Source organism: Agelaius phoeniceus, chromosome 4 (genome assembly GCF_051311805.1).
Source record: "Agelaius phoeniceus isolate bAgePho1 chromosome 4, bAgePho1.hap1, whole genome shotgun sequence".
NCBI lineage: Eukaryota > Metazoa > Chordata > Aves > Passeriformes > Icteridae > Agelaius > Agelaius phoeniceus.
In genome coordinates this window covers 10,552,177-10,571,676 of record NC_135268.1, presented here as the reverse complement: position 1 = coordinate 10,571,676, position 19,500 = coordinate 10,552,177, and the positions used below count along the sequence as shown (strand labels likewise).

The 19,500-nt window shown below is 43.4% G+C and overlaps 1 protein-coding gene across 1 annotated transcript in view; it reads left to right on the top strand.

Moving 5' to 3' along the window:
• Window positions 1-1,666: 1,666 nt before the first annotated feature.
• Window positions 1,667-19,500, top strand: part of LOC143693918 (uncharacterized) — a 72,444-nt gene continuing 54,610 nt past the window's right edge. The window contains exons 1-4 of the mRNA XM_077176783.1: window positions 1,667-1,757; window positions 9,180-9,289; window positions 9,979-10,114; window positions 18,997-19,143. The gene's annotated coding sequence lies outside the window, so the exon portion shown is untranslated. The remainder of the gene's footprint in view (window positions 1,758-9,179; window positions 9,290-9,978; window positions 10,115-18,996; window positions 19,144-19,500) is intronic.

Sequence of the window (19,500 nt, the reverse complement as noted above, 5' to 3'; positions counted from 1 at the left end):
TCATTTTGCCTCAAAATTTTTCTTGAACTTGGAGATTCAGTTCAGATTCAGTTTATGAAATGATGAATATTGGAAAGCAGAGAGAGGAATATTATTTTTAAAATGATACATTGTCATTTAAATATTCTATGTTTTCATAATATTAAATAAAGGGTTTTACTGATGGGTATTTAATTTTTTACACCAGATTCTAAAATTTTGGTGACTGAAAAACAGATTTATGCATATTTTTCAAGTACCATAGAAAAGACTTGACTCTGAGTTGAAGATTTTTTCTTTGGTTTGGGGAGTTTGGATTTGTTAGGTTTTTTCCCTTTTAGCAGACCTCTTTTTTCTGCACATGAAAAATCAATCCCATGTAATGCATTGGGAAACTCTCTCTCTCTTAGGATTCCCTGCCTTTCACTTTGGGTTATCCTCTGAGCCAAGTCCTGCAAGATTTAAATTGGTTTTAAAAGTCAGCAGCAGAAGTATTTGATCTTTAGGTGACAAACAGTCAAAGAGGAGCCTTCAGGATCAGTGTTGAATGTCACTGAAGTCACATTCATGCTAGGATAGGCAAGTTACAGAAATTTAAATCCTGCTGTAATAGTGACAGTAATAAATGGAAACTCAGCAAAATGAAGTTGTTGATCAACAATGTGTTGTGTCATAAACTTGAACAAATGATTACAGAGAGCTCAGGCCTGAATTAAATCCAAGCAGGCTGAAACAAGCAATAGCATTGAGATGGATAAATGAATTTATCCAAGTGGATCTTATGACACATTAGAATAAAAGCCAAGGTTTTAGGTGATGTGTTTAAAATAATCTGGACATCATCACTCAAAATGGGCAACAGCACCTGCCTGCACTGCTGCTTGCATCAGAATTTTGGAAGTTGGAGCCTGTGCTTGGGTGTTTCTCCTCTTGTGGCACCTTAAAGAATCCATAGAGAGAACTGTCGAGAGCTTCACAATGTTCTCATGAAAATATGGCACTGATTTGGTGTCAGGGGCACCTCAGACAGTGCTGCTGGCAGAATGGCTTTAAATCAGCAGCTCCAGCACAGAGCGAGGCTGAGTGGAGCTGGCCTGGCACAAAGAGCAGAAACAGCCTGAAGGCACCTGGTCATAGCAAGGAGGGGCTGTAGGACACTGCAGCCTCTTGGCACAACCCAGAGAAAGCAAGCAGAAAACTGCTTCCAGGAAGCAACCTTCCACTGCACCCAGTCTGTTTCCTGAGCCATGAGAAATACAAATAATGAGAGAAAAAATGTGGTTTCTGGGCAAACAATGACATAAATAGCAGAGCACACAGTGTTGTGCTGTGCTCTTACAAGCAGCTTGTTTGCAAACAATGCAAAACAGTGTTGGGGATTTTAATGATAACTCTATTGATGCCATAGGAAGCTGCGATTTTTCTGGTAAGGTCAAGTGTTCAAATTGCACCTTGAACAGCATCAGCAAATGAAGCAGAGAGTATAATGCTGATTTTTCTGCAGCAAGAGTGCTAAGTGACAATACTGGAATAGACCAACTATAATATATAAATAGATTAAGAGATCCTTAATGCTGAAACCAAAATTTCAAAGTATGCATAAAAATGAATGCTACCACTGAAGCCATGTGAAGTTTTAGTATTTTTGCATATATGTTAGAAAATCATGTGTTTTCTGCTTTCTTGAAGGTTTAGAACATCAGATGACTCTTAGCAGATGTGAAATGCTGCTGGAAGCGAAACAGTGGTTCTGTTCATTCCCTTTGGATCACCCTGTTGTAAGTTGCAAATCCTTGTTAAAACAGAGTATATATTATTTCTTTGTAGTCTGAGAGCCTCTGAACATCTTGCTTTTTCAGTTTGCCTGGTTTTTAAAGCGGAAACATGGGCTACTGAGTTTTATTTCTCACCCAAGTTGTACTTGGTCAGGACAGACCAGATTTCAGTTGATTTCTTTATTTTTTCCCCTGGAATTAGGAAATGGCATGCAGATCTTTCATCTGTGTCCACTTCTTTCAATCAGCAACTGCAAAAATATGAATACAGGTATGAAACTCACCGTGGTGTGTTTGAAGTGTAGCTGTGTAATAGAGAGGTAGAAAGTCAAGTGTGGATTTAATTTCCATTCCAGGCCCAAATGTTTCATCATCTCAGAGGAAAAGTAGCCCACTCACTGTAGCCCATTTGTGTGCTTCACTCAGTGGTGTCTGTGAGGTGCTTGATCCCCACTCCGTGTGATGAAGGGCTCTGCCTTCCTCCACCAAGCAGCCTCAGTCCAATTCCAAGTCCTTCCTTATCACTGCTTTTGGCAGTCTCAGAGAGCTGGGAATTACCTCTGAGATCAGTGGTAATTGACTCCAGCTTGCATTATTCACATTCATGGAGAGCCCTCTACCAGTGCTCACAGGATGATTTTTAAATCTTTCATTAATGCTCTGAAGTCTAGGCCTGCTCAGCCCTCACCAAAGCCAGAGGAAGATGTTTTATTGACTTGAGGAAAGATGGCTGAAATAAAGGGCTTGAAGTTCTGTCTGCCCTCACTCTTCCTTTCCTTTCCTTTCCTCCTTCCAACTTCCTTTCTGTGGTGGCTTTCCCATCTGTATCTCCAGGTGACACAGGGAGAAAGGCACTCAGCTCAGACACAAATGGCAAGCCAAAAGAAACTGAACAATTCCCATCCCCTTATCTGACGTTTTCAAGCTCCTGAGATGTTTTAGAGGGCACTTGGGTGACTTGGAGCCAGCTGGTGCCCTTGTAGCACTCTGGCTTGGCTGTGTTTTCACTCCTGTTTCCAAGGGCTTTCTGCTTTGGTTTTTTCCCCTTGGTTGTGCTAAAAGCTGCTTGTTGCCTTGACAAATATTTGTTTCCAATTCTGTGTGTGTAAACATCTAACATCAAATCGTCTCAGGATTCAGTATGCAGATGAGTGCACTGCTGTTTACCAGAGTTCAAAACCTGGGCAAACAGCAGTTTGTTTGGGCTGAATAAGTAACACCTTATTTTGGAGGGCCCAAATAGCCATGTAATTATTTTGAATTAAGAAATTACCATATCATTTCAGGCTCATTACATGGATATTTATTCTCAGTAGATTGTGTGCAGGCTGTTACAATAGTAACTGGTGTAACTTTGGTTTGGAAAAGGAAATGGTGGTTAATGAGAGGAGGAAGGGGCCTGTGGTAAGCCTGCAGTCCTTGGAATGGGAATGCCACCCCAGAAGTGTGGAGCTCTGTTTTCAAGTGGAAAAGACCTGTTGTTCTTGCATAGCATTTTAGTGAAGATGCAACCAGCAATAAAGAACTATTTCTTTGTATTTATGTATTTCACACAAGGAAACCCAGGAGCTCTGGGAGCTGTGACTCAGCTGTGACTCCTTGTCAAAGTGTAGCAATAGTACAAATAAAAACCAGCCAAGCTGGGTAGCAATGCCTGTGACTTGTGTGCTCCTAGTAGGCAGTAGGTGGCTGTAATTCCCCGAGGAACAGTCTTGACATCAGATGGGATGTCCATGCCCTCAGCACTCTCTAACAGAGCAGCTCACTGCTCTGCAGTGCCACACTGCACTCAGTGCTCTTCTCATCCAGCAGAGCCTGACCATGGCCAAGGGGATCAAGGAGCTCTGGAGAACCTGGTCCAGGGGACACAGGGAGCCCTCAGGCCTCTGTCACCTTCCTGCCCTGACATCCCCAGCCCAGCTGCCTCAGACAGGAGTAAGATCTCTCTGGTTTCCGTTCATGCTTATAAATGCCTATTTAATCTCTCTAATCTTCTTAGCACCAGTGCACAAAAACCTGAGAAATATTTGGTGTGAGATGGAAATTCACCTCGTTGTGAAAGAATTGCTTCTCAAGTGTTAGCCATTCATGGCATGGCTCTAATTGCATTATACTTAGGGGATCCTAACACAACAGGCTTCCAGATTTGCCCCTGAGCACTTTTTTTGCAGTACTGGGTTAGAAAGTGTTGGTAATTTGAATAAATGAAATGAGTAACTGAAGACAGACTCTGCCTCTCGCCAGTATATCTCATTAAAAAAAAAAAAAGAAGAAAACTGTATTATTTAAGTAATTAGCAAGATGCTGACATAGTGCAGGAAGTGTGCAGGGGATATTTTGTATTTCAGCTGAAAACAAATTAATAAAGCAGATTTCTGTTTAGACAAGGAGTGTTCATTTTCAGAGGGGAGAAATTCTGATTTTTTGCAAGGTGAAAGAGGCAGTGAGAGAAGAAATGTTCATGGAAGTTGTTTATTTGAGAAGGGGAAAGCCATAACATGGCAGAAGCCCTTAGGTGTGTTATACAGCTATCAGACCTGGGTCTTAGACCGGAGGAGATAAAGGCTGTTTGCTGCTCAGCACAAGGAAAACCAAAAGAAGGATTGAGGGATGGCAGTATTTTGCTGGGACACACAACATCAGGAAATTACTAAATTCCACCTTGGCCACTTCCCTGTTTTCTCCTCCACTCCCATGAACTCACTCTGCTCAAGCTGCTTTCCTCAACTTCACAGTTTGCTCCCTGGCACATAGGCAGGGCTTTGCTGGAAGTCACAGCTCAGTTCTTGTTCTGATTCAGTGCATCTCCTGCTTTGGCCTCATCCCTTTAAAAACCTGGCTTAATTTCAGTTAATTAGTTCAGGTCAGTGCCTTCCTTTCACAGATGGCTGGAAATAGGTTCTTGTCCAAAGGCTGGGATGATTTGCATGTCCAGTGAGGTTGGGCTGATGTTAAAGAGCTGAACGTTGGCCAACTCATGTAGATATGAGCTGATGAGGAAAGCACAGCTGCACATCTCAGACTGGATTTCAGAGAAGTCAGTCAGTGACAGATCAGCCCATACATGTGGATATTTCCCTTCTTGTTGGAGAATTTACCTGCAAAATAAAATCTGCATTGTTCCTTTACCCCACCCTCAAACTACTCCTGATACTTTCTTCCTGTTCCAAATCTCTGCTTTTCACTGCTGGGAAGGAGAAGCATTCTTTCAGTGTCCTTTTCTCACCCCTGATATTTTACAGTCCTCCTAGAAAAGGTACAGGGAAGATGTGCACTTTGACAGTGACCCTTCACAGTATAGATCAATAGATGGCAGTAGCTGAATCTCCTTGGAAAGAACATCCCTGGAAAAATGTCATCATTGGCTTTTTCTGCAAGACAAAAATGAATGCCCTCTTCATGGGTTAAAAAGAGTGCAAGTAAATCATAAATCAGGGGCAAAGGACAATTTCCCTTTTTCATCCTCAAAAGTATTGATGTCCAGAGTTGCTTAGAACAGCACCAGGTTTGCTTGAAGCCATGGATTGAAAGGCTCCACACATTCAAAACCAGGATCAGCAGCAAGGATCAGTTCAAGTCTGTGAATCCCTCATTGGAACCTGGTTGGAGACTTGCTCCTGATCACCTGGCTGTGATACTCACCTACAAACAGACTATCACAACCTGCACTGTAATTTAGAGTCAGGGAGTCCTGCATCCCTGCTTGGCCTGGGGGTTTCCCCATAAGTTTTCCTAATGCCACTGCAAATATTTTAGTGCAGTCTTGTAAATGCAACCTAATTTAATTTGTTCATAGTATCCTGTATTTGATCATGTCTATTTTAATATCTCCAGCTCATATGGAAACAAAATTTCAGAATACTCTAATCACCATTGTTTGAATGGAGTAGGTCCAAAAGCTGGTCTGTGAAATCAGTAACTGAAGAATTTGGTTATTTCTTATAGAAAGCTTTAAACTAAAGGAATTTGTAGTTGGAAGTTATCTCAAGAGATCATTTAATCCTTCAGTTCCCTTTCAGTGAGGCAGAATGAAGAACGTGCACAGCTGATGCCCAGATGCTGACCAAAAGCAATGATGGTGCCTGGCCAGTGGCAAAGTTAATTGTCTAACAGCAGTGAAGGTTTTCCATGACCCCAAGCCCCGATCTCCTTCAGTGGCAATTTAGTCTCTTTGCATGGCTCATTCTTATTTTCCTCTTGTTATTGTATCACTGGAGAAGTTTTGACAAAACCAAAATCTGTTTGTGTCTATGTATTATACATTTTAAGTGAAAACTCATTTTGAAACATCACATAGATTTTTAGATCACTTAGTTTTTTCTCATCTGAAGCAAAATGTCACTGAAATTAGCATAAACCAGTAAATTAAGGCATATGGCTGCTGATGTATCAAAACTTCTTGAAGGGGAAGACAGAGCCCTCTGGCAGAACATTTCTGAGCCCTTTATCATCTGAATTCCTGGGTATATGGAAATATTTTGTGCTTGTTTGCAAGCACAGTTTTTAAAATCTTGATTGTGATTATTCAAATTCTTTTCTTTATAATCCAAAGTTTTCCTGCTTCTCCCTTTCAGGGAGTGTTTACATGATGCTCCAGTGAGAAACACTCAGAACTGATGCATTTTTGTGACACCTGATCTGTGAGCAGTCAGGGGAAATGTCCTGCCTGCTCATGGCCAAGCCAGTATTGTCACTTCTCTGGCTGAGTTCAGAGGATGGCAAAATGCTGGAAGCTCTCACTCAGTATTGTCTGAGTCCTGTGAGCCTTGAATTAGCAGAAGGGTGTTGCAGCCTGAGAGAACCCATTTTTCCATAAGATTTAAAGAGCACTTTCCCTGGCTAGAAACGTGTTAGGGTGATGATTTCTGTGTGCTATTATGGAATGGCTGACTTGTTGCTGGATCCTTCTCCAATGGTCAGTTCAAAACCTGTTGATATTATTAATTCAGGCTTTAGAAGTAGGAATCATTGCCAGACCCCACTGGGTTACAGCCTGCCCCCACTCAGGGCTACAAGATAACTCCAGCTACACAAAATCCCAGTTTAATGCAAGTCTAGGAAAGGCACCATCAAGGGAAAGGCACCATCAAGGGACAGAGACCAGGTGAGGAACTGATCTCTGCTGATGGGTCTGGTTGGTGTTACCCAACAGAATCCTTGGAATGCAAGAGACTTTGCCTGGGTTTGCTGATAAGATCTGTAGGAGGCAGCACAGGTAGCACTCCCTGCAGGAAGGAGGTTCAAGAGCCTGTGTTCTTTTCTCCCAGTCTCCAGGAGAGCCAGAGTGTACCTGTCTGTGCAGGGATTCTGCACTCCTCATCCTGCTCCCTGTGTCTTTCCCAAGATAAAGCTGGCAATGTAGATGGCTCTCTGCCTCTGCATGCAAATGAGAGATGTGGTTTTAGTCCAAAAGGGAATTTTACTTGCATAGCTGCAAGATTATACAGTGTGCTCAGTTTGCCTGAGATAGATTTTTAATGAGGAAGGAGCACCTTAAGTAGATGGGTGAAGAATGTTATCCATCATTTTCCCCAAATCATGATCCATGATTTCCCTCAAACATCTGTCAGCCACCCAGCAGTTCATTTTCCTGAATCAAATGCTGGAGACAGCTAAAGAACAGCAGTGTTGCTCACAGAAAATTAGGCACCCACGGGGCAAATAATATTACTCTTTTCAGCAGCACAGAAGTCTGAAATTTCTCCAGCTGTTTCCAGAGGTGTGTCCCTGTGCCCCTTCCTCTGCTCACAAGGTGGCACAGGCCAGGGTTTGTATTCCCAGATCAGAGAGAGGTTTGAAGTGGGCACATGTGTTTTTCTCAGCTCTTTGAAAGTCCAAAGCTCAGATATGATCTTTCCGGAAATCACATTCAACCTGTTCCAAAGTCCAAGGGCCGAAATGAAAGGATTTAGCTTAATAAAATTCATCTTTATCTGCTTAAGGTATCTCTCCAGACAGAGCCCAGGTCTGTAAGCTGCACCCAGAACTCCAGTCCCATTTTTCAGAGCAATGTAGAGTTGCTCTGTGCAAGTCTGTGCTCAAAGATCTGCTGTGCAGAATTAAGCAGGATTTTTCTTTCCACAGGCTTTTGATATAAGTAGGAAAATCTGTCCTTACTTAATATAAAGAGAAAAAAGCTCCAAACTGCTAGAGGAGAAGGTGGATTTCCAAGGATTAAAAAAACCCCAAACACACTTCATAATGGCTGAGCTTTAAAGGAAATTGTCTGATCCTTTTTTCCAAGATAACTGTTCTTTTCACTAACGAGATTTTAGGAACCTTTTCCCATAGTAAGAAATTCTCATCCATGGTTGGGACCTTTCTCAAAGATGCATATTGCACTATCCTGGTCCAAATTTCTTTGTTATTGCCAGTAAAAACAGAGTTTCCTTTCATCAGATAGACAGTATTGTACAGACTAAGAGTTGGGGATGTAATGTTACATGCAGGTGCTCAGAAATAAAAACCTGCCATTTCATTCCAGAGTGCTTGTTATTTCAGAGCACCAGGGTAAGAAAGATGGCTTCTTTAAATGTGAATGCACTTGGATGCAGTTCAGTGAGGTGACGGTGGTGCTGGTGCAGACACAGCAACAATAATGTATTTTTTAGAACCTTTTATAAACATTTAGTTTAGCTGTGAAAAATCCCAGCCAGAATAAATGACAATCTGTTTCTATCTTTTCTTTGGTCACTTCACCCCTAGAAAATTAAAGAGAGAAAGGAGAGGGGGTAAACTCTTAATACCAAGAGTTCTCTTTGCTCCCTCTCATTGATTTCCCATCCAGCTGTTCCTTTGGCTCCAGAGCTGCAGATGGTGGTTGCACTGTGGAGCTCCTGAAGGCACCGTGTAGGTTTGTGCACCAGACCATCAGAATCCCAGCTGCTACCTAACCATCAAGACTTGATTTTACTTAAGCTGATTTTCTCCTCTTCCTAATTATTTTTCCTTCCACTAGAGTGGAGTCAAGTTTAAAAAAAATAAATTTCAAATAGTATAAAAATGTAGAAGAAACAGATATTACTACCAACATTTTATTCTTCTCCTTAACCTCCCAGTGTGCAGAAGATTCACAGCCTCTGTTTGGTGAGGATTACTGGGATGATGAATAAATGCTCTGAAGTTTATTTCACAGTCTTGCAGTCTTCTATCAAACTCATTTGGGTTTGCAAACTTGCACTGTACTTTGGCAGCAGTGCTTGGTATTTTTCTCAGATACCTTTCCACAGCAGCATTATTTATGTATTTCCTTACACTCACTCATGAGTGGTCATTAGGACAAAAATCTTAACAGGGTCTATTGAGTTTGGCCTGATCCACTTGGTGCATTCTTTGCTTCCAACCAAAGGATGAAAAACAACCATTCTGTACTCTCATTTCTGTTAAACCCCTGAATACTGACTTGATCTCCATCTTCCTTCTCAGGATGAAATGGTCCCCAGGACCTGTCCCAGCTCTCCATGGGCACTGCTGCACCAGCAAACTCCAGAGGGCCCCTGGGTGCAGAGATCTGGAGTGAATCAGCTCTTGGTAAGGTGAGATCTCCTTTGCTCTCACTTCCCACAAGTCCTTGGAAAGGAGGCAGCAAATGCAAGTCTGCTTCAAGCCTGGTGTGGGGAGAGGATCCTGGAACATGCACTGGGGGCTCTGCCAGTCAGGTGCTCATGTCTCCCTTGTCTTCTCTAGAGTAAACCAGACCACTGGCTCAGAGATGACTTCCAGCAGTGCTTTAACCAATTTTAGCAGGACAGGTGATGGGAATATGGATTATTTACTGAGGTTTTCTCCAGCTCAGTGTTTGCCCTGTCCCCAGGCTGACCTGCTGTCATGTTTAGTAACATCAACATGCTTATTTTGCCTTCTGAAAATACACTTTTTTTTATAACTACAGATTGCCAGAGGTCCTGTTTTAGTAGTGAGAGAGTTCGGCTGTAGTGCAAATTGTGTGCTGGAGCTCCCAGAGGCTGTGGAAGCAGTTCTAATATTATTGTTTCAATCCAAATAAATATGGTAAAGACATACAGAAACCATTAGCCAAGAACTTTGAGAACACATTCCTGTGCATGCTTTCTGCTAGAGCCATGGCAGTGCAGCAAATCTAAAAAATCCTACCAAATGATAATTTTACATTGTGATTAGTTCAAATATCAGAAGAAACCTGTGGCTTTTCAACCCTTCATTAAACTTCTTTGTTTACCCTTCCTCCCTGTGTTTGGATGGCAAGGCTGGAATGCTTCAGGGCTGTGCTGTGTCTCAGGAATGGCTGTGACCTGGCACTCTGGGGCTGATGCCAGCCCGGGGTTTGCTGGGAATGAGCTCAGTGCTCCTGCTGGGACTGGGAATCACAGCCTGGAACTGAGGTGAGTGACCCTTCCTGGATTTAGTCCTGTCAGCTTAGGGAGCCTCCTGCAAAGTGCTTGCTTCTAGTGCATTTTGGAGCACTCAAAGAGTGTGAGGAGAACTCTGTTTTAAACAACACCCCTTGTACGTTTTTTCAGGCAGGGAAAGGATCTGTCTTCTGTTTTAGCTTTGAAAATCTGATATGTAAGAGGAACTACATTTCTTTTCTCAGGCTGCAGGAGTAAATAATGTATAGTATATATAGTACATCTAACTCCTGTCTATGCAGTTTCATGATATGATTTTCTTGATTTGCCAGTGTACTTAAAAATAATTCTTTCTGATGTTATTAAAAAAAAAAAAGCATCTTGGAAGAATTTTGGGGGCACAAGTTCTCTCCCTTGCATTTCAGGCATGGACACTTCTGGAACTTCCTCTCACATGGAACCTTCCCAGACTTATATTTGGTTTGTGGTCAGTTTGGTTCATTTTCTTTCCTCATCTGTTACAAACTCGTGTAAAGCCCAGGCTAATTTAGAGTGTAACATAACCAGGGATTTTGCTAATTCATAACAATTTATTAAGTTGTCCAAAGATAGTGCTGTTTTAAAAGTTTTTGGATAGTATCTGTTATCTTCTAAAAGAGCAGAAAATGCAAATGGCTCCTACAATCAGCTGTGTCTGCTTAGACTTGCCAAATCATAAGGAGAATGGTACAAAACAATGCAGCAACACTGAATTTATGGAACAGTGATGCTGGATGACAATGGAATTGCAAAGGAAGTTCTCAGTACATCAAAAATTAATACCTAGGGGGTCCATTTTGTATGGTGATGATTATAAGCATCACACTGTGTGTTAACATAATCTCCTCCAAACAGCAGTTTACTGAACGTGCTGGAGATGATTGAACAAAGGACCAGTGGAGGTCATGTTTGGGTTCTCATTGGGCAAATCACTGTCATTTCCTTCTCAATCCCAGCTAAAATTGCAGAGTTGCAGGAGGTGCTTGGGTTCAGTGCACACAAATGGGAGGTTGGTACTTGTGCTGGGAGCAATGCAGAGCCATGCACAGGAACATCAGCAGGTCACAATGTGCTTCTCTTGGCTGTGGGAACAAGGGTGTTATTGGATAAGCTCAGGAGCTGTTTGTTAAATAGTGAATCACTGAGCAAAGGCCCAAGAGGTGGCAGTGCCACTGAGTGCCACTCAGGCATGGACAGTGCAGCAGCATGGACACACACTGATACATGAGGGTGAGAAAGAGAGAGGGCTATTCACAATATTCACTTCAAGCAGACGTTTCACGACCTCTGCTTTAGAATCCATTTGTTACATCACGTATCCATTTCATTTTAAGTAACAAATCAGTTATGAACATTTATTTTTAGCAGTGAATCACACTTCTGGGCACACTTAACCAGAGCTCATCTGTGCTGTGTCCAGTAATCTGTGTGCAGCTCTTTGCATGAGAAATGTACAACTTAATCACTTGTAACTATAGCTATATACTAGGAGGGCTGTTTGATCCTAAAGCTGAAGAAATCACACTGATTTTATTTGTTTATTATTTCCAACTTAACAGTCTCATGCAAAATGCAAGAGTTTATTTTAGCAGCAATCATAAAAACAAATTATTTGTTTCTAGACAGTCTTTGCTAATTTGTGCTGCAGTAAATTTTTTTAGCCAATTTTGTGTCTTTAGCCACAGCTCCTCATAGGCATTTCCACAGAGCCAGACAAACAGCTGTTAGAACTGGGAAAGCAGCAGCATAGCTGCTGGTGTTGTACAGTGGAGCTGGAGTAATTAGGCCAGCACTTATTGTGGTTCAAGTGCAGCTTACTCCAAGTGCAAGAGAAGTCTGGAGAGGGTCACTGACTCCTGTGTGTGTTCAGCTGGGAATTTCATCCCTCACTTCGGCCCTCTCTGATGGGGAATTTCTCCTGCCTGTGTAACTCGGGAGAAAATGTAAATGCAGTCAGTGTAAGGACATTAATGAGACCACCCCCTTCAAGTTCTAAGGTTTGAATTTTCCCCCCAGCCTCCTGTTAATGATGTGCCAGTTTGGTGCTGCAGGAGAATCTGCATCTGTGGTAACCAAAGGTCAGAGGCCCTGGGCTGCCTGGGCTGCTGTGCTCATCACACCCGGGGAGCAGTGAGGGCTCCTGGTGTCTCAGTGTTAGCAGTGGCCTCACAAAAGACAAGTGTTTGAAATAACAATGGTTTGAAGTAGTGTGTTACTGACCCCCAGTTTTGCATTTAAAAAAACACAAAACTCTCAAGCCCTTGAGTACCTAATGATGGCTGAACAAACTTGGAATGACCTGAGGAAGATGGAAAGGGACAGAAGTTAATGCTCCCCAAATGCAGCAGAGCTCAGTAGCCCTTAAAAGCAGTTAAAGAGCTTTTACCATCTGTTAAGTAATTACCTATCATCATTAGTTAAAAAAAACACGGTTAAGAAGCGAAAACGAGCAGACGATAGCCCTCACAATGCAGCTGCTTATACTGCTTTTAAAAATGCCGCGGCAGCAGCACGGAATCGGGACCCCGCCCTGCCGAGAGAGAGCAGCCCCCCCGCGCCGAGAAAACTCCCCCCCGCCGAGAGAGCCGAAACCGGGGCAACCCCGCGCCGAGAAAACCACGCTGCCGAGCCTTGGGGAGGGGCAGGCAGAGCTCTCCCGCTCCTCTGAGCCGGCGCCGCCAGTTCCAAAAGCGGCAAAACAACGCCGCAGTGAGCTAAAGCCTAGAACGCGATCGCTCCCGCTCCGCAGGGCTGCGCAGCCTATTATGCAAGAGCGAAAAAGAACAGAACTCACGGCAGAGACTGTTAGTTGAGCTTCTACCCCCATTAAGGAGCAGAAATACTCACCGAAATCGAAGCTGGTGCTAGATGGTCTGTCAGGATAAGTCTCTTCACTTGAATAGGACCCCATGGGCAGGAGGGGCTCCCCTATTCTCCTCTGCAAAATTTGCTCACCAGAAAGGAGCTGCACTTTCCAGAGGCGCAGAGCAGTCCGCGAGGCTTCTTGTGGGTTCAGTCCCAAAGTCTCTCTGGAGAGCGATGCAGCCAAAGCTCTTCCAGTGGATGCTCAGCTGCCTTAAAGCTTTTCCGAGGTTTTGAGATTCCGAGAGGACTTCTCGGGGCTGCAAAGTCCAGCAGCCCCACACTTGGGCCCCAAAATATTGGTATATGATCCCAGTATTACCGGGTGGAACATGCCTGGGCTTGTCTGGCCCTTGCTGCTTGACCAAAGGCGGCAGCTGTGGTGTTTCACCTCAGAGACACCTTAGGCTGGCTGGATGTTGCAGCTGGCACTTGGAACAAGTCCAAGCAAACAGGAACTCAGGTTTACCTCTAGTGGAAAGGCTTTAGGCGAGGTGAAGGAAAAGGAGACAGATTCTGACATAGGGTTTAATCCAGAGTTTTATTCCAGGGTCACAGATCTCTGAATCTTGTAACAGCTACAACAGAATCCCGACTGCATGGTCCCGTGTCTTTTTAAGCCCGGGGAAAGGGAGAGGGGAAGGGGGTAGGTGTGCCGCCAGCCAGGTGGGAGGGGCAGAGTCTCGGAGGACAATGACACCTAGATGGGCCAATGACCCCAGGGCTGAGAAGCATCTTTTGAACTTCACCAACCAGACCTCGCCCTTGCTGGAATGTTAAGATTGACGGACAGCACTTAGCAAGGGGGCAAGGGGGAGGGGAAGGGAGAGGTTGGCACACCTGAGGGACTGGGAAAGGTGAAACAGGATATTGCTTCACACCACAACAATTAGTTATTAGAAGTAGGAAATGATGTAAAGGGCACAAACATGATAGAAATAGAACAGCCAGCTTCTTGTGGGTTTCTTGAACAAGGTCATAAAAACATGGTTATTAATGCTGAAATAGAAAGGACAAACATTTACAGACCATGTTGTAGCTGCTCTGCCTCAAAAAAAAAAGCATTATGTTTTTCCTAACAGTAAATATTTAGCTCAAGTCTTGCACTTGTTACCAGTATGAAATGAAATTTATTATAATACTCATCTCCAAAAAACAACATAAGATGAAGAAGATTTAAGGGTTCTAAATTCAATGCATTATAGCTCAGCTAAAACCAATTATGGAAAACCCAATTTGAGGATCATGACTTGGAACAGATTAAAACCAAGTAACCAAAAGCCCCCAAAGCTGTGTGTGCTTTTAGGCTGCATGGTTTTACATGCAAACATGCACACATTTTTACTTCTATGTCAGTATGGGCTTTCATGGCCCTAATTCTGATTTCTTTTTTCCCTGCTTCTTAGTCAGAATAGGTTCCCTAAAATGCATTTCTTTCAAGGTATTAGCTTCACCTCTTTAAACATTCTGCTGGAATTTCAGTCTGTAGGTCTGAGGTTGCACAGGGATCCTTGCGTGGTACTTGGCTATTTTTCAGTCCTATTTCCTTCAGCAAGTGGATCCATCTCACTGCAAGTTCATAATGCCCCCTAGATTTACACACCCAACCTGCCCTGACTGTGAGCTTGGAGACGGCAGCAGGAGAGGCTGCTGAGACCCAACAGTGCCCAGGCATGTGGCCACAGAGTGGCACAAACAGAATAGAGACACAGGAAACTGCAGGAACCATCCAGAAATCAAAGAGAAAGTCATGTCCAGGCTGTCCAGGCTGACCCTCACTTGTGGCTGCAATAACAAATTGACAGTGTGAGAAGTGGAGAAATCTTGTAAATAAAAAAATGAGGACTCAGGCAGCTGCTGTGGCAGATGATGGAGAAAACGTTCAATAAATATCAAGAAGGGGGAATTAGGATGGCAGAATCAGGGCCCCTGGGGTAAGAGATGACAGTGTAATGGCAGACAAGGTGATAAAAGGAACAGAAACTGGTGCTGCTCCAGGCTCCTTGCCAGCAGCTCCATGCCTGATCCATGCAGTTGTTCCCACTGTGATCCCACCTGATTTGCTTTTCCATGCAGGAGGGACATGGTGTGTATTCCCTGGCCTCAGGGGATCCCCACGAGCTCTGCCCATGCTGGGAGCCCCTGGGCACTGCCCTCTACCAGGAGCCCTTCAGGCCCCTCTGCCTGAGGCTGGGGCTCTGTGGCTGCAGGCCTTGGGGCACTGCAATGTCTGCACAGGTACCTAAGGCCTTCTTTCTTTCTGGGGGCTCTTGGCAAAACCTAGTGAATAATATTGAAGTATTTTGTTCTATCAGAGTTACTTTTCCCTGTGTAAATTTTTTTTAATGTGAAAAGTGTGCTCTATATAAAATGTGCCACATATTTAAAACAAAGCCAATTTTATTTTGGTTTTGCCTGCTGCAAGGCTAAACATTGAGGTAAAGAACAGAAGCATTGGGTTTGTGTTGCCAAAATCTTACTCATAGGGTACTTTATCCCATTATTTTTCCATCTGTTTTGTCTCTTAGAGAATATTGCAGGAGCTTAAGAGTTTGATTCATTTCCACCAAGGCATAGGAAGAGAAGGTGCAGAGAGACAGAACTGCTTAAAAACCTCAGTCTTAACTGCTGAAATATTCAGTTTATGAAAATACCTTCTGAATTTATGTTCTAAATCCTCTGCCTGATTTGCTGAATGAGGAGGAAGGGAGAGCAGGGGGATTTTCTCTGTCAGCTCTCCACAAGTACAGCTGTGTTGAATATTTAAATCTGGCATTTGCAGTCAGTGCATATTGTGATCTGCTTTTTTGGGGGAGCAACAATCTGTGAGAGATTATGATTGCCTTTTTATTGGAGTAGAAATAAAATATCAAACAAGCACTGAAATATATTTTCATGTAAGTTGACGTTATTTTCTATTTTAATCACAAGCTGTTTTGTGAGAACCTCTGCACTGTGTTGCTTTAGAGCCCAATTTGGGGGGTGTGTGAAGGGGAGTGTGATGTCTGGATGATGGTGGTGGCCAGGAGCCCACAACAGAGACAACATTGCCAAAGTGAGCACCTTTTAATCAGTGCTCTGACACCTCACTAAAGCTGGGCTGCACAGTCCTTGAGTGCCCAAGGCCCTCTTGTTGAAGCAGCCTCACTCTGCAGAATTGCTGTGTCTGTGGGGACAGCTTCATCTGCTCTCAGCCTCACCCTGCACCTGGGACGTGTCTGCAGCCCATAAATCACAGGGTCCTGCTGGCACAGAGCCTCAGGCCTGGGGCTGATTTATGCACTGCAGGGAGAGCAGGCCAGCCTTCAACGCCAGAGCCTCACCCCTCCACATTTCAGTATCCAGGAGGGTGTGAGGGGGGTGAGGCTGGAATGCTGACCTTCTGTCAGACTGCAGTGTATCACAGATCAGTGCAATTGGTGGGTTACTGCCAGGAAATCAGCTACTAGTGCACAGTTTTCTGTGAAATAAGCAGAAATGCAGCATGCCTAAAATGGAAAGGGAGCTCAGGACCCACATGTCACCAATTCTGCACACCCAAAGTCCCTTTGGTGTGAAAAAGAGTGGCCAAAACAATTAGCTTTTAGGATTAGTTTGGTTTGGTTTGTTTGGGGGTTTTATTCTAGAAAAACAGAGTCAGGCAACCTGAGCGATTGTGGAGGAGAGCACAATAACCAGGGCATCTCAATGGCATTTGAAGGTGAGAAAATTACTGTGATGTGAGTGAATCTGTGTGTCAGAACCAGCACCAAACCCCTTGATACATTCTCAGTAAGTTAGAAATGTGAGTTCTCAGAGTGTTGAAAGCAGTGACAAAGGAGGTGTGACAGTTAAAAAGCGAATATCAAAAATCAAATAAAATAAAGCTTTGAACAAGCTGAACTCTAAATATTTAAAACTCGCAAAAAGTGTAAGAAGTGAAGCAGAAATAATTGTTGGTGCTAATATCTAAAAGTCTTAGGCATGTGTCCAGGCACCATTTATTCCCTAAGATGTTAGATGTCACACTGACAGAAAATTGTCACCCCAGACTGGTATTTTTGGAACTGCTCAGTGTCCAATCAGGCAGTGACAGTGGTTAACAACTGCAAGCCTGATGCCTGGAAATTAAATAAATGGGAGTGCTCCTGCTGTGGGCTGGGGCAGGATGGTGGTGGGAGGGGATGGCACTTGGTGTGCCCGGCAGCTGCCCACTTCATCCACTCCAGTGAGCTTTTACCCACCCTGGGCTGCTTCCTTCTATCCCTGCCGGCAGGGTTTGGATGGGTCAGTGGGAATGCAGGAGCCCAAACAGTAAGTGCTCCCCTGGATTTTAACCCAGTGGCACAACAGCCATTTAACTCTGTGTATCTGTAAATATTGTTACAGGCCTGTTTTTGTAACACTGGAGTGCTCTCTGGAAAAGCTTTTTTTAAGTATTGCAAAAGCTGGAAGAGAGCATTGGGCTAAGATGGTGATGTAGCCAGCAGTGGGGATTGGTGAAGGAACGAGGGAGAGCAGCAGAGCTCTGTGACAGCAGAAGTGAAAGCTCCAGCAGGGAAGCACATTGCAGTCCTGATCCACCAGGAGCAACCTGGGATCAGCAGCTGCCCCCTGCAGACTCCAGTCTCCCTGAGAGCAGCACAAAGTTGTCCCCTCCTGCCTTCGTGGGATCAACAGCCTTTCCTGGAGTGTGGAGCTGAGCCCTTTCCTTGTACCTTTTGTGTCGCAATCTGCAGAGAATGAGGGAGGCTTTTCCCTGCCTTGCTGAGTGTATTGTTTTAGTGCTTGGTGTGTAGCTTAGCTCAGGCAAAGAGAGCTCCTTCCATTCACAGCAGCACTCGAATTGTTGGGCTACTCAAGGAAAAGTATTTCTCAGTCACTCCTTTGGAAGCTGCTGTGTTTGACATAGAAGTACTAAACATGAGTGGAATGAGTGGGAGAGAATAAAGAGCTTTGATTTCTCAAGGCTGGTGATGAATGGTGGTGGTGATGACTCTAGCTAATTGTATCTCTTTTTCTTTCTCTTTCTTTCTTTTTCTTTCTTCCTTTCTTTCTTTCTTTCTTTCTTTCTTTCTTTCTTTCTTTCTTTCTTTCTTTCTTTCTTTCTTTCTTTCTTTCTTTCTTTCTTTCTTTCTTTCTTTCTTTCTTTCTTTCTTTCTTTCTTTCTTTCTTTCTTTCTTTCTTTCTTTCTTTCTTTCTTTCTTTCTTTCTTTCTTTCTTTCTTTCTTTCTTTCTTTCTTTCTTTCTTTCTTCTTTCTTTCTTTCTTTCTTTCTTTCTTTCTTTCTTTCTTTCTTTCTTTCTTTCTTTCTTTCTTTCTTTCTTTCTTTCTTTCTTTCTTTCTTTCTTTCTTTCTTTCTTTTCTTTTCTTTTCTTTTCTTTTCTTTTCTTTTCTTTCTTTTCTTCTTTTCTTCCCATAATTGAACCAGCTGCTAAAGGAGCCCTAGGATTAAATATTGAACAGAGGGGTTCCTGAGTGAGTGTCAGACCTGATGCACCAGAGAGTTGTGCTGGTTCTTTTTACACCTGTGGTGCTGAGGGAATGCTCTTGGCACAGCTTTGCCTCTCGTGTCTGCAAACACAGAGCTCTCAGCAGCAGGAGGAAGGATGGAGAGGCTTTGTGCCTGTGCACTGAGCGGGGAACCCTGTCTGGCTTGGACAGATCCTCTCTGAGGAGAGAGGGAAGCTGTTGAGTTCCCTCTGCAGAGGGGGTTCCCAGGAACAGGCAGCCTTGCCTACAGAATTCACCACTTATAGCCGACATTCCACCAACAAAGACTAAGAAAGGAAAAGAAACATAATGAGTAATCTGAAGAGACAGCCATGCTGTGCTGAAAAAGGCCTTTAGAAGTAATTACATAAAAAGCGTGAGCTTCTGCGCTGAGTTAGGGTCCCTGAATGGATTAATTAAAAACAAAGATGCACTTTCTGTCAGAGATCTATCCCAAGTGAAACCAAAATACAACCAGATTCAGCTTTTAGATGGAAACTGACTGTGCACCAATAAACATTTTTTCCTTTTTTAACTTCACAGAATAACTGAAAGAGGACAGAGAACAAACACCACCAGCTCCCCTCACTGTCATCAACACTGAAGTATTTGGCTGAAGCAAAATGTTAAGAAGCTGGGACTGGACATTTAAAGACTTGAAAGTTACTGAATTTTCTGCCCAACTTGATGGTGAGTAACAATTCCCACATTGCCTGCAGGATGTGAAGTGCCTGAGCAGGGGAAGGAGCGGGACAGCTGAGGAGCTTCAGTCACAGCCTGTGTTGCTTCAGCTATTGCACTCATCAGAGTAGTTTGTATGTAAATCAAGCAAGGTTATTTGTGTTTCAGTGTTACTTAGAAGTCAAACAGCCCTTCTAGAAGGAAATTTTGGTCTCATCAACACATGCATTCTACCTTCCTCCCAACGGGGAAGCAATTAGAATAGCAAGGAGAGTATTCCCAAACAGCATTGCTTAACAAACAGGTTGAAGGGCTTGCTTGCTTTTTTTTAAATCCAGTAATAATACTGACTTGATGTCTCTTTTG